Source organism: Urocampus carinirostris, chromosome 6, assembly GCF_059441175.1.
Source record: "Urocampus carinirostris isolate Australia breed hairy pipefish chromosome 6, RoL_Ucar_1.0, whole genome shotgun sequence".
Lineage (NCBI taxonomy): Eukaryota > Metazoa > Chordata > Actinopteri > Syngnathiformes > Syngnathidae > Urocampus > Urocampus carinirostris.
The window spans coordinates 24,524,932-24,540,344 of NC_142354.1; the positions used below are offsets into that span (position 1 = coordinate 24,524,932).

A 15,413-nucleotide genomic window follows, 5' to 3' on the forward strand; every position below is an offset into this window, starting at 1 on the left:
GCCTGGTGGTCCTGCACCGCACACTGCAGTACCTCTTCCCAGAGGCTAGCAGAGTGAATAGTCCATGATGGGGGTGAGAGGGGTCCCCGGTAATGTTCTTAGCATGGGATAAGCAGCGCTTCTGGCCAACCTGGCTAAAACCTAGATGAGGACAAATAATACACAAGTGCGAGAAATTTCAGTTAAAACAATTCATAGGGTTTACCTCTCCTAAGTGCACATGATGCCAATCATGAATATAAGATTGTGTACTCCAGAATTGTGTACTGATCTTTGATTTTTGCATTCCGGAGATGGAATAAGAGCTTGCTCTGTCCACTCCACGCATCGGCCCGGTATTGCAGTACCTCCGGGAACGGTGCTTTCGCAATGATCGCAGCAAGGCTTTAGGGCTAGGACCTTAGCTTGGCCTTTTGGCTGAGAGTAGGTGTCCCGGCTCCTAGGCTTTGTAGCGTATTATGAACTGACCGATAACGGATAATGGATAATGAATAACGAAGATAGAACAATAACCCTTAAAAACCCCCCACATTGCTAAAAAGTTTGATAAATATGTTGATGTTAAATGTACATTTTTTTCTGCTGAGTCTGAAAATGCAACATATTTATTTTTGCACTGCCCCTTGGTGAAAATTTTCTGGTCTGTATTGACAATGTCTGTGTATTGTTTGTTAATGCTACAACTGTGCCGCACACGCGCCAACCACCGTGCCGCCGTGCTGCCCGACTATTTTTGGTCACGGTACCAGAGACAAATGTTAGAGAATGGAGAAGCAGAAAGCTTGTCTTGGTAGATATAGATAAATGCGAAATAGGATATTGTGCTTGGAATATATGACTCTGATATCTGCACCGCTTATCCTCAGTAGGGTCGCGGGGTGCTGAAGCCCATCCCAGCCATCTCCCAGCCAATGGCAGGGCACACAGGGACAGACGACTCACTCGCTCAGTCACACCTAGGGACAATTTGGAGCGGCCAATTCACCTGAAATGCATGTCTTTGGAATGTGGGAGGAAACCGGAGTACCTGGAGGAAACCCACGCAAGCACGGGGAAAACATACAAACGCCGCACAGTAAAGCCGGTAGCTGGATTTGAACCCACACAGGAGGTTCCCACGACCTCAGAACTGTGCCGCACACGCGCTAACCACTGCGCTGCAAAACTTAATATTACTTATAATAAAAATATCTATATTTGAGGCCAAAAAATGGCTTATTGAATGATTGGTTCCATTTGTTTCAACTTTGTGTGTTTTGTTTGAAATTCTAAACAGAGGTGTTTTAAATATAACAAAGAATTTTGTACATTGCTTTTGTTTTAAATTTGTCTGTTTATTTATTTGATGTTTTGTATGATTTTGGAGTCGTTAAAAAAATGAGACTAGTTATTTTATTTTTTTGAATGAAGTTTTGTAGGTTGTGAAACAAAATTACATATTTTCGCTTGAGTTTTTTTTTAACAAATTGACTCAATTCATTTTTGGATGCATCAAGACAAAAACTGGTAAAATATTTGTGGTTGTTTTAAACATAATGACCCAATTTTGGCCAACTTTTGCAGGCGCAGATAAACAACCCCAAATAGGTTGCCCCTCCTTGTTTTTTGTTATTGTTCTTCCAACGAAGGCCACCAAAATCTGTTCAATTTGTTTAAAGTAGCATTGAAAATGAACAAAATTGGTTCATAAAATCCTCTCCAACTCAACTAAAATTGCTTCATTTTCAAAAAACATTGAGTCACCTTATTTGTTTTGTTCAATGCAACCCTATTCTTGGGGTTGTTTTCTTAAAAAACGTTAACCTTGCTTAAAATAAATGAAATGACTGAATGTGTTTACATTTGTGTGCTTAAGATATTGAGTTGTACTGTTTAAAACAAACCCCTTTAGGAAAATATCCTTAAAACATCGCCAACAATTGTTTTGAGTTATATAAATAAATGTTTAAAAACTGGGTAATTTGGTTTAGAACATCCCAAAATGATTGGCTAGATTTCAAAACAAGGGATAAAGTTGCATATAGTTCATGCAAGTGGTGTATTTTTTCGGACCCAAAAAGGTTATTGTGGACCTTAGTGTTCTTAGAAAGCCCTTTGGTGCAGTATACTATTTAGGTTACATTTTAAATCTACACAAATCTAAGGTAGGTACAAGAGGTAGAAACCTGGACAAAATAATTCATAGTAAAAATCTAATTTCTTTCGTATCTGAAATCTGAAATTGTAAGACCCATTAAAACAATCATAAAAATATCCGGTTTAAAGTGAAACAGCTCTTAGTGCTACTTATGTGAAAAGTAGTTTGGCAAAAATGTCTGCCCCCTAGTGGCTCAAGAGCATACTGGTTAATTGTACTGATGATTAACTGCAATTGATTAGTCTAATATTGGCAAACATAATCTTCTTGTCGATCTAATGTCAAATATGGCTGTGTTATACCTTTGGACTTTTACAAGAATAGAAATGACAGATAATGAACTCAAAGGGAGCAGTAAATCATGGAAGAACGCATCATCCCCATCTCAACAATGACATTTCCGTTAAATTATGTTGTACATATCAGATGATACCCATCAGGTTTTTTCCTTTTCTAATTGCATGCTGATTTTTTTTTTATCAACCCGCCACCTTTTCATTTCGTTGCCGTTTTTCTGCGATGTCGTTAGATATTAATCAGTCGGGCTATCATCTCTTCTTATCCTTTCAGTATCCATCAGTCTTGTTGACAAGGGGAGGAAAAGTGTCTTGCAGACGTGTCACCACAGTATCCTGGCACGGTGTCTGGAGTGGGGTGATAGCGATAATATTGCGATCTGCGAGGGGTACCTGCACGCTTACTTACCCCAGAAGCCGGAAGCCCAAGCTGGGTAGCGGTTAGCTTGCACATCCCTCTGAGAAGCTCTCAGCTCTCTTAAGGGAAGTTAACCCCTCACCACACCATGCCTTGTGTCATTCATTAATACCTCCGCAACCGAAACAGATATCAGGGTGAAAACAGAGACTTTCCGGATCTTCGTACTACTTTGTGGCCTACTGATAACGTAACTGACTGTGACCTCTGTTCCTACTGGAACAGAAATTTGCTAAGGTTACTGTGAGTGTCACTTCAAGAATATGTTTCTTTCTTCTGTTATTCTGGAGGGAAAGTGTACTTATGTAAGCATTCACAATCATTCCCTTTAAAAAAAAATAAATCCATCCTTTTAGATTAATGATACAGCAGATATTTTATCAGATTCTACAAAACTTCCACAAGTTGATTCACCTTTTTTACTACTAAATCACATCTTAGTCTGAAATAAAGGGCAATACATGCAGCGATAGCCTTTTCAAATCAAAACCCACAACAATAGTTTGTCCTGGCTCAGGCTTTACAAAGACTCCAAAAGAAAGTCTGGCAAAGAGCAACGAGACCAATAATCCAATTAAGGATCTAAATAAAAAATAAAATTAAAAAATCAGGGTACATGTATGAAAACAGACCTTGTGCAGCTCTTCCCATCAGATCTCTGAAGGCCCAACTGGCGCCCTTCTTAGTTACAATGGCATGGGAGAAAAGAAGCCAATCGAACAGCAGATGGCACTGTTGCACAAAATAACAACTCGAGCATTTTACTGCATCAGTCATGCACTTATTACAAATACAAAGGCAAAAATGTTACTGTTAGAAAGGCAAAAATGTTACTGTTAGAAAAAGAAGATTAAATAAATATAAAAAGCCTAGCAAATGAGTAAAAAAAGGGAGAAGGAAAACAATCCAAGACTGCTATTATTTGAAAACATTCTTACATGGCTACAAATTGGTGATTTATCTTTTGGGCCTGATTTCTCCAAATACGTCATTAAAAATCAAACCTTTAAGAATTCCACATTGCAGGGCTAAAAAGAAAATACATGAAAAGTTACTACCCAGTCTACGGGAAATGTTGGCTTGTTTTAACTGTAATGCATCTATCTTTTGAAATAATTTGAAAAATAAAAACATTTCTAGTCAAAATAAGCATACATTTCTCATAGAGCAGATGGTAGATCGTTTTGCACATTTTAAATGAGTTTTTGAATGTTGTTAAAGTTTTTGTTAAGATAAACAAAATGATTAAACCATCTTGTAGCTAAGATAATTCTGCTTATTTAAAAGATGATTTTTCTTGTGTTTTTTTAGAAAAAGATGAAATATCTTGAAATTAAAAAGGTTGTACTTCATATGAGCCAATTGAGGTGAAAAATTGTTTTTGCAGACTTAATACAAATGCAATTTATCATATATCATTAAAATATTGTTATTTGACCTTTTACGTGCACTGAATGGAGAAGCTTTCCAATTACGTTATACTTATATAATGACAATAAAGGCCATTCAGCTTAAGAAAAAGTAATAAAACAATCTTGTTCCATGGTCAGATAATTTAGCTCGTATTAGTATATTTTAACTTGTTTTTTTAAGTAAAATTAGACAAATTTTAATTAAAAAAATATATACATGACAAAAAGCTTTTTTCCCTTTTAAAATGTTTTTCTTGTTTTGTCCAAAAAAAAAATCCTTGAAATAACTGATTGCAATTTCTGTTTGAAACACTGGGGGCACCATACTTAAGGTCAAAGGTCAAAAAAGCACCACGTCTACAAAGAGAACTTTGAAATACATTAAAAGACAAAACTTGCACTAGACATCCCTATGAAATCAGTTTAAATCATGGTGTACTAGATTTGAAACAAAAACAATGAGATCAGACTTTCTGTTCTGCGGTGGGCCACAAGAGTAAAAGATGTCAAAAGAATGTCAACTCCAAATTTTTCGCTTTGTCTTCCCAGTATAATGCTTTATCATTCAGCCTACATTAGTAACCTACCCTACATATCCTAATCACAACACATTAATTTAAATACAATGGGGAAAAAGATGTTAGTGTTTTGCATTTAATTGTTTTAACTGGTTTATCTTGACAGTTGTGTGAATGCAGCTTTACACCTGAACCAACTCACCACGCTATACATACTCAACCCTGCCCTCGAGTTGCTGTTGAGAGCATTTGGTTGGCATTTATTTGAAAACTAAATCATACCATTTGATAGAAATGACCTTGAGACTGTTTTTTTCTGACATACATAATATAAATTTATGGTAAATTGGATTTAATCATCCAACGGTGGGAGCCAGCCTGCAGGCCATATGTTTAACATGGCTGATTTATATGGTTTTAGGGTCTGACTGGTTCTAATGTGTCCTCTTAAAGGTTAGCAGGGCGAGGCTAAGGGACAGGAAGCGGGAGCAGGCCATGTTTCAAAAAGGTGCGTGAGTGGAAAAGGCCGTTAGAGGCCTCGCTCTCCCCTGACCACAGTGTAAGGCGAAAACGTACCTGTTGACTTGAGACCAGCAAGGCAACACAGCAAGCAAGGCAGCATTCCGTTTGAAACCGGAATTAAACTGCACAACTGTATCCTGATGTGGTGAAGGCTTGGGTGACTGGGGGGTGTAGGTGGGGTGAGAAGGGAGAGTACAGATGGTACCGCATTGCAGGCCTCGCTCCGCCTCATTTCAAATCTATAGTTGCACAGGGAGGCGAAAGATGGGGGTTAGAAGGTTGAATTTGTCAATTCTGAAATAAATTAATATGTATTATATATTTTTTTCTTACTTATATTGATTTATCAATTCAGGAGACGCATGCGTTTGTGTGATGCTTGACTCAACACCTGAACAATTTGCAAAGAATATCTGTATTCATACTGACTCTTACCTTCAAGGATTAGAAATTTTGATTGGTAAAAGAATGTACCACACTAAGGCCATTTCACACACATTTTGAAATCACTGGTCATAAATAACCTAAATTGGGTGAATAATTGATCGATCCAGTATTTGGCTAAATTCAAAACGTACATTCTTGGTTGTTTTGAAAAAAACTTACTTATTTTTTTGGGCTTGCTTAAACAAAATGATTTTGGGGATTATAATGACCAATACGAGAGTTTTTCACGTTTCTAGGAAATATCAGGTGATTTTCGAGGGGTTAAAATGAATCCGTGAATGTGAAAACTAAATGACCAATTTTTAGGGGTATATTTTGCACGAGTCAACACCTTGAGGATTCTTTAAACAAATATGAGACTGATTTAGAGGGATTGTTTTGAACATCTTGACACAATGTTTTCAATAGATTGATTGAAAATAAAATGGGGGAGTTATTTCAAAATAATTCAATTCACTTTGTTGACAGGGCAGCACGGCGGCGCAGTGGTTAGCGCTTGTGCGGCACCGTTCATGTCATGGGAACCTGTCGTGGGTTCAAATCCAGCTCCAGACTTCCTGTGCGGAGTTTGTATGTTCTCCCCGTGCTTGCGTGGGTTTCCTCCGGGCACTCCGGTTTCCTCCCACATTCCAAAAACATGCATTTCAGGTGAATTGGCCGGTCCAAATTGTCCCTAGGTGTGAATGAGCGAATGAGTTGTCTGTCCCTGTGTGCCCTGCGATTGGCTGGCAACCAGTTCAGGGTGTCCCCTGCCCACTGCCCGGAGATGGCTGGGATGGGCTCCAGCCCCCCCGCGACCCTAATGAGGAAAAAGCGGTATGGCTAATGAGATGAGATGAGACTTTGTTGACATAAACAAACTACAATTTGTCTTTTTAAAGAAAAAAACAAGTTTTGTTCGTTACAAACCAAATTATTATTTTGGGCTTTTTTTTCCATTTTTGCAATTTGCAATGACTAATAATTAACTAATAATTGAGGGGGTTGTTTATTATAGAACGCTAACATTCTTTGTTAAACACTACCCAATTTGTGTATTTTGATAGGGGATATTTGTTTTTGTAAAAAAAAAAAAAAAAAAAAAAAAAACAGGAAATTGGGTACAATTTTTCAAAGTTACAGGATTGGGATTTGAGTTGTATTTTTCAATGGCTCAATGCAATCTAGGCCAAGTTAAGAATGCTACACTAATCGAAAACTGGTGGAAACAGTAGAATCCCCACACAAAGAAAACCCCCAGCAAGGGAATAATTCCCGGTGGACACAAAAGAGCAGGGGTCGGGAACCTATTGCCCGTGGGCCATATAAGGCTTTTTACATGAATACATATGGCTGGGAGACAAAATTCAGTCCATGCAATTTTCTCTATGTTTTTTCATCTTTCATGTGAGCATAGCCAATGGTAGTGCATGCAATGCTAAAAAACACTGATATCTTCTATGGTACGGTCAAGAATATATGGGCACATTTTTAACTACAGTTTACAGTTAAAGTTTCAGACAAACAGACCCTGTTTTGGCTGTAGATTGCTAAGAAATTATTTTTATGGAAATGTATTAAATAATCCATGTTCACAGAAGAGACACTTAATGACAGATACCCACTGCCAACACCCCAAAACGCCAGGAAAGCACTTGAAGCAATTTGATTGGGCAGAGCTATGCACAGAGTGCAAGCACTCCCTTCTGTCTCTTGCCCAGTGCTCTCCGCGACGAAGGTAAGTGTGTTGGTATCATCATTGGCAGAATTTGGTCATTTCTTTATAAAATAACTTTGCTCGCATCTTAAATCCATTGTTTAAAGTAATTGCGGGAGAGATAGGCAGCACGGCGGCTGAATGGTTGGCGCGCTGAGGCACAGTTCTGAGGTCATGAGATTAAACCTTCCTGTGTGGAGTTTGCATGTTCATCCCGTGCTTGCGTGGGTTTCCTCCGGGCACTCCGGTTTCCTCCCACATTCCAAAAACATGCATGTCAGGTTAATTGGCTGGTTGGAATGGGCTCTAGCACCCCCGCAACCCTATTGAGGATAAGTGGTGCAGATAATGGATGGATGGATGCAGAAGGGATACAAATTTGAAGTGGTATACTTATATGGGACACAGGCATTACTATTATTTGCATAGATCTTATCAAATCATCTTACAGTTTATTTGTCTAGCCCTTAATCACAAGGAGTCTCAAAGGGCTGCACAGACCACAGATTATTGCAAACTACAGACTATTATTACACAATCCCCAAATCTAAAAGCTACACAAGAGCAATAAAAAATGTGCTAAAGAATAAGCTTTTATCTGGGGAGCGGAATGAGCAGTTTTGTTAAATTTTGTTTGAATTTTGTCTTAAAATATATGGAGTGGCTCTCCCCCCTACAGAAAGAAAATGAAAATGTTTTGCTTTTATGGCTCTTTGAGTCAAAAAGGTTCCCGACCCCAGCGATAGAGGAGAAATCAGACACAGCTCACTATAATCCGCAAAAGATGTCAGAAATGATGAAACACATCGATAAATGTGTGTTTATCTGTGCGTAAAACTCACCACAATTCTGGTGACGCATCACAAGTGTTCCCATTGTAGATTTCGGGAGGTTGATTTAGGGCAGACATTTTGAGCTTCGGGATAAGAGTCCTCTAAAATGAAAATGAAAAAATATACACCAGATAATAAATGTTGGCTCATGACCCCTTTTGTCTTTGAAGAAATGTAAGCAATATTTTTCATGAGGAATTCTTCAAGTTGGAGGGTTTACAGCATCAGGAGTTTGGGAACTGGGGAGGGAAAGAGATAACAAAGGTAGAGAGAGACAGAAAATGTTGAAAGTGGCACCGGTGTGAGACAAGCAGGGAGGATTGCCTCGGAGAATGAGCTTAAGCAAAGCGGCAGACGTTGCAGCAAAGAGGAGGGAAATCGGGATTTCGAGACGGAGGATCACTGTCAAATTTGACACGCAGCAGCTCGAGAAAAAAAGAAGTGAGTGTGTGTATGTGCCGCAAGCAGATTTCATTGTTTATGTGATGGCTTTTAGTCTACCTTTGTAAACTTATGTTAAAAAAAGATGTATTTACATAATTCAATATTATATTCACCTTTTTTGTTAGTATTGTGCTCAACCGGTGTGGACCAGCCTCTGATGGACCTCACCTGAACTAAACTGCATTCAAAAGACGCTGAGAATGTCTTGTTTGGGAAGATTGCAGAAACTCCCAGTGTTCGACACTTAACGCAACAAACGCGTAGCCTAGCAGTTTTCCTAGGTTACTTTGGATTTTTTTGCACATACTCATTTATTGTACCTTCTCGACTTTATATACATTTTTTTTAATAGAAACAAATATGGGTTTGACATGCTATGTAGATCTATTTGAAATGCTGTTGAATCTGATGAGAAATGTTTATTATGGTTGCAACAGAGAATCATGTAATTGGTTTGATTTTTCTCTATTTTTTTGATTAGTTTTTTCTGTTTTAAATATTGAACAGCACCAAAAGAGATTGCATAGGATCCCAGTTTCCCCCTAAGATTCGATCTGCAACCTCGGGGGAACTGTTTACGCTTAAAACACACTTCTATTTTATAGCATATGAATGACCTATATCTGATGTTGAGAATATCTGTATATTATTTGTTATTGCGACATCCATTGCAGCCGGGTCATCTTGAAAGGGGGATTACCTCATGTGCGGTCCCTTCTCAAGGTTTCTTCATTTTCCTCATGTTGAGGTTTTTGAGTTTTTCCTTGCCCTCATGTAGGTTTTAGATCAGGGGATGGTGTAATAATAGTCTGTGGTTTGCAATAAACTGTGCAGCCCTTTGAGATTCCTTGAGATTAAGGGCTATACAAATAAACGTGACTTAACATGACTTGACTTGACTATTATTCCTCACTGTTGTTTGTTAGTTTGACTTTCATGCACTCAGTACATCATTGTCACTATTGGCCCATAATGTTGCCATTATTTGACCCCTTACACCCTTTAAGATGGCTCTGCTTTTTGTAACGTAGGAAATTCAATAAATAGAAAGGGCTCAAGGGAGAACTTTTAGAACCGATTTGAAATCTTGCACTGTGAGGATTTTTGTACATTCCTCTCAATTACTTCTTGCAAGTGCAATTAATTGATTTATTCTCTTCTTATTTTGAATGTTTACTAAACTATAAACTTATCATTTTCATTCATCGGCAATCTGCTTAGGTCCTAAGTGTCTGGGTTGGCTACATTACCTAATAAGAACATACAGACCACCAATATCGTGATTAGAAAAACAGTTACTGTTAAATATACTTAAAAATTGTGGTAAACAAGAGTACTCCTCATCACATTCAATTCCACTGACTGTTAATTACGTCAAAGTAATATTTTTATGATACAGATATTTTTTCTTCTAAGCTACGAATTGTAGTTAAGTAGTTAACTCTTCAACTGCAATACAAATTCAAAACTTCCAATATTTTGAACATTTCATATCAAAATTAGAGTTCCCGTTCCAAGTCATTTTCAACATGACGTCACTTTCCACTTAAAGTGAAAAAGTCTGGATTTTATCAGGTATCAAGATCACAGTAAAATATAAAAACTTAACTCTTTCTGTTTTTCCCAATATTTCCCCGTAAAATTTGAAAATGACTCTAAACTGAAACTTTGACACTACACACACTGGTGCTTTTCTGACATTTTCAGACAGACAGAATCATTAAACAAGCCCTGGCACACGAAAACACACACAGTATCCCCACAGGAAACGAATTAGACAAAATAAAGGTGCAAAGTCTGAAATTGGTGAATAGACTTTGAGGTTGAGGGCGGCGGGCGAGAGAGCTGTTTTGAATTCTTCAACTCCCTGGACAGCGATGATTGACAGCTTGTTAGTGACAAGGTGTTGTAAACGCTTGAGTTTTGCTATTCTCTTGGCAGGATGTGAGGTATTAAACCTTTTGACCTGCAATTAGTCATTAGAGATCATTTTCAAGGCATCACACATAGAAGAAAAACTTAAAGATGAATTTGGGTTCGTAAATTGCATTGCCATCTGGGCTACAACAAATTGCTATTCTAATACCCGATTAATCCGACGATCATATTGTTGATTTGTCGGATAAACTAAATAGAGTTCTTTTCTTAAAATGAAATGTCAAAACATATATTTTTAACAGAACATTACTTCAAAAGAACTCAGCAGAAATGTTACATTACTAGTTTGTCCCAAGAAAATAAGCAAATGTGTCAATCACTATTCTCAAATGTAAAGCAATGAGGTCACCAGCATAGGGCTGAAACCTTCTAATTAAAGAAAAAAAATCACTTTACATGCTATCCAAAAAACAGCATGTTTATTCAAAAACAAACAAAAATAAACTTGGCATTTTCAAATGTTTGAATGGCCAATAAAAAAAAACCAACACATGGTTTTCATGAAAAACACTGATAGGTACCAAACTGTGACTTCTGAGGTTTAGTTGCATCATAGGTATAATGATTTGAAAACAAAAATGATCTGTTTTGTGTTGTGAAAGACTATGAAAACTAATCATATTTTCTGTTGGAAAGCCGAAATACAGAGAGGTTCAAATCAATTTGGTATGTAAACAATTTGTCGATTATAAAAGTAGTTGATGGTTATTTTGATAACGGACTAGTTGGTGCACCTCCATTTGTCAAAGGGACATTGTGTACTATATAGTGCCTCCTAGGGGTAAAAAAAATACATTCAATAAAAAAAGGAACCAATATCTATTTGGATAATACGCAAATATACATGAACTGTCATATAAATCTGCATTATTTTAAATACTTTTAGGTTTGAGAAATGTGTATTTTTTTTAATTCATCTGTATTCATTTGCCATATAACCTAAAGGGCATTAACATGATTGTCTGCCATTTTTTTGCTACAGGTACTCCCAAATAACCAAAAACCTTGTTTCAAGCTGGGCAAAAAATTAAAGGAAAATTGATGCGGATGGGCTCTATTTTGGATCTCTGTATGTTGTATTTTGTAGCATTTGTATTTTTGTTGCACAAATAATGCAGCAGCATTTAGTGTACATATATTATACAGTGTCCCTTTAACACGTTTAATAGTTATTGCCCTTTGTATATATCAGGGGGAAATTTATTTGTGTGCGTTCTGGTGTTTTCTTTCTTCAATTTAAATTAAAGTTTGAACTGCATGTACAAATTAGCGCTTGAAAATGTACAATATACAATCATCTTAATCACAAATTTTTATATATTTATGTCTTAAAGTTTACGGGGCAAGCGTTTCACTCGTTTCTTACGCAATTTTCAAGGGTGCATTAATCTTGCCTCTAGAAGGCGCTGCCCACTAGATTATTCAAATCCACAGCGCAGGTAATGGCCTGCATGGAATTTTTCACACTGGGGCCTACAATATGAGGTGGGCTATTTAATTAATACTTCAAAATGAGTTGACAAAAAAAATCTAATTTAGTGAGTTGTTATTGTTTTTATTATGAATCTTCGTGATTTAGGGCTATACAAATAAAAATGACTTGACTTGAAATGACTTGAATTGTGTCGACAGTGAAGCAACTCTCATCAATACGTATTCAAAAATGGCATTGGAAATGTTTATATTCCTTGCACGTTACACTTTTTATCCCGCATAGACACGCTTTTGTGTTTAGTGAACGCAGTTTGTTACATTTTACGACTTCGAACTCGAACTCCGAATGCGTGAAAATGAAATCCCGAGGCCTGTCGTGTTATGGTCGCGTGAGCTTTTGCATGCATGAATAGCGCACGTGTTGCAAAGGTCATCTCGCAAAGCAACGTTTAATATGAGGTAAAAAAGAAAAAGTGAAACGTTCTGTCACTGGAAAGAGGAAGATCCGGAACACTCCTGACTGCCTTGACTTTCTGTTTGACCTATGTGGGAAGGGGAACTAATCCTTGAATATAATAAGAGTGTAAGATATGGAAAATGAGTGCGCCGTTATCTGCGTTACCCTGGAGACCAGCACCAGCAGCAGTAGCATCAGCACCCTGGGCTTCTACACGTGCCAATTTATTAAAGCTTGTATTTATGGCTTGGGAAATATTTTATACTGCATATATTTTATCCGAATCACTAGAGCATTGAAGTTTGTGAAGACTATGCTATGTTCTATGTTTTTCTTTGAATTAAGATTTAATTTACTCATTTCCCATGATGTAAATCAGTGTGACCCAGTTTTCAGTGGGTCAAAACCATTTGCCTTGGCAAATAAAGTCCAAATTTTCAAAAGGTTTTTGTTTTTGGGGGCGACTTTTAGCAGCAAAATGGTTGAAAACTACGGTGATGCTTATGTAATGTCTCAACCTTCTAGTATTTTTTAAATGCACGTTATTGTACTTTTGCTTATTATTTAAATCAATATATTTTGCAATGAATTAATTTTTATTTTACCACTATAGGAGTCGCTAAGTGATACCTGTCCCTTTAAAAGTTCTGTATTATTATTACTTGAGAAGTGGCCATATTTTTCTTGATTTGGGTCGCAACTTGAAATTAAGGTGGAATGCTCGGTTTTCAACTCAGCCCAGTTGGGAGCACTCATCTTAATTGATTCGCAAACAATATGAGAATATTCACCATTAAAATATCTTGCGTGTTTGAGGCTTAATATTTAATGCGCTTATTTTATTTTTCGCTCATAATTTCAACAATTTAAAACAACATTCCCGAGCAGCGTCGGGACGGCTGTGTCTATTGGACTCCAATCCGACATGAAAGAAATAATATTCGTGATGCCACAACAAAGTAGCAGAACCTTAGATGGCGGCAGTTGATAGCCTAAAAATAAAAGAAGGGAGAAAGGCGCACACGGCGCACACTATAAAAAAAGGAGTTTGCAAATGTGCAAATAGAAAACTGTCACCATTCCTCCCCCCTTCACGCATATATCTGTGTGTCTATCTATCAATCATCCGCGCAGATCTGGACCAGCAAATGATGCATTCCCTGCATTAGATGTATTTGTTGTGCCAATTTGAAAAGGCGGCGATAATCTGGGAGCGAGAGATAAGAAATACCATTTATTCTGCGCCACTTGGGAGCCTATTTCCCGGGCCGATCAACCCCCCCATTCTCCGCGACACCTCCAGCAGCACGCTGATAACGATTAGGCTATTTATTATCTTCACAAAGAACAAAGATTAGCCTGCGCCGATGAAAAATTACCCCGGGATGCATGGGTTCGAATAAGACGGACCTAAAAGATCCAAACGGCGTTTTAATTCCCATTCTTAATTAAGACGAGCATGCAGTATACTTATTAATATTTACACAATTATTCAATTTGTTTTAAAACATTCGATACAAAACTAGAATTTTAATCATAGACCCAAGCCACTTCCGTTTCTCTGCATAATAAGATTCTCGGTGTTTAGACCTCGCTTTCTCCTTGGATCGTGCATTGGAAAAAAGCGGGGGATTGAATTAATGTCAAATCCTAAAATGGAAGTGGATGTTTGTCGCCGATAAGGTTTTTTATCGCCAGGCAGGATCAAAAGGGCTCACACGAGAAGCATGTGTCTGCTCATATTATCATGCTGATGAGCTCTAATATACCCAAAGCCACTCTGCTCCCTTTCCATCCTTTACGCCAGGCTGTTTGGCTTTTCTCTATCAGTAAATAGTAAATAATCTCCCTATTGAAGATGATAAAATAAATAACGACAAGCCGGCCGTTTAACTGTAAATCAATTAGGACTGCGTTGATTGGTTCATGCATTTATACCAGTCATTACGACTCTATTATTATTTTTTTCTATTCGGTTAAAGATTACAAAATGCACAATAATGGCTTATTTGTGATTATCACTTTCAGATTGACGTCATGCTGGTGCTAAAGAAAATGGAAATAAGATTGAGTAACAAGATGGCCTGGCGAGTTATAACCAATCACATTTCGTACATTTTGTCCATTAGAATAAGAAATGTGATTTTTCTGAAGTGATCTTTTGTAAATTTTGAATTAAGCAATACCTTCTTTAAAAAAATGAAAGGAGTGTAGTAGGGGATCATTCCCACATTTTAAAGCAACAATATGTAATATTGACCAGTATGTGTCGCTGTATGGTATAATGTAACTGAAAATGAGTGCTCCAAAGCAGAAGGATGCAAACTAGAGACTCGAAGTGACCAAAACCCACTACTTTCCTTTTTTGCCCAGAACTTTTTGAAAAAAAGAAAAAAAAGAAGGAATAAACAGAAATGGAAAAAAGAGAAAAAAACTAAGAAAAGGTGGAAAAAACAGTTGAAAGAAATGAGACTGAAAAAGAAGAAAGGGAAAAAATCAGAATCACCTTTACTATAACTGTGTTGCTGCATAGAAATTACTCCAGTTGGCAAAATATATGAATATAAAACATATAAATGGAAAAATATACAGTATATGAAGGACAGCAGCTGGTTCAATTCACTACCGGAGCCTCACTGTGTGGAGTTTGCATGTTCTCCCCATGCATGGGTTTCTTCCGGGCACTCCGGTTTCCTTCCATATTCCAAAAACATGCATCACAGGTTAATTGGCCGGTCCAAATTGTTCCCATAGGGAATGAGTGTGTGGATGTCTCCGTGTGCCCTGCGATTTTCTGGCAACCTGTTGAGGGTGTCCCCTGCCCACTGCCCGAAGTTAAGTGGAATGGGCTCCAGTACCCC

General features: G+C 37.5%; 1 long non-coding RNA gene and 1 pseudogene across 1 annotated transcript in view; one reads left to right on the forward strand and one right to left on the reverse strand.

Annotated features, from left to right (window-relative positions):
- The first annotated feature begins 272 nt into the window (after positions 1 to 272).
- On the forward strand, positions 273 to 362 carry LOC148364328 (U2 spliceosomal RNA; annotated as a pseudogene).
- Positions 363 to 5,370: 5,008 nt separating this feature from the next.
- The window catches only part of LOC148364329 (uncharacterized), a 34,442-nt gene continuing 24,399 nt past the window's right edge, over positions 5,371 to 15,413 (reverse strand). The window contains exons 6-7 of the long non-coding RNA XR_015850747.1: positions 8,289 to 8,380; positions 5,371 to 5,542 (exon numbers count right to left, since the gene is read on the reverse strand). This is a non-coding gene — a long non-coding RNA (uncharacterized LOC148364329). The remainder of the gene's footprint in view (positions 5,543 to 8,288; positions 8,381 to 15,413) is intronic.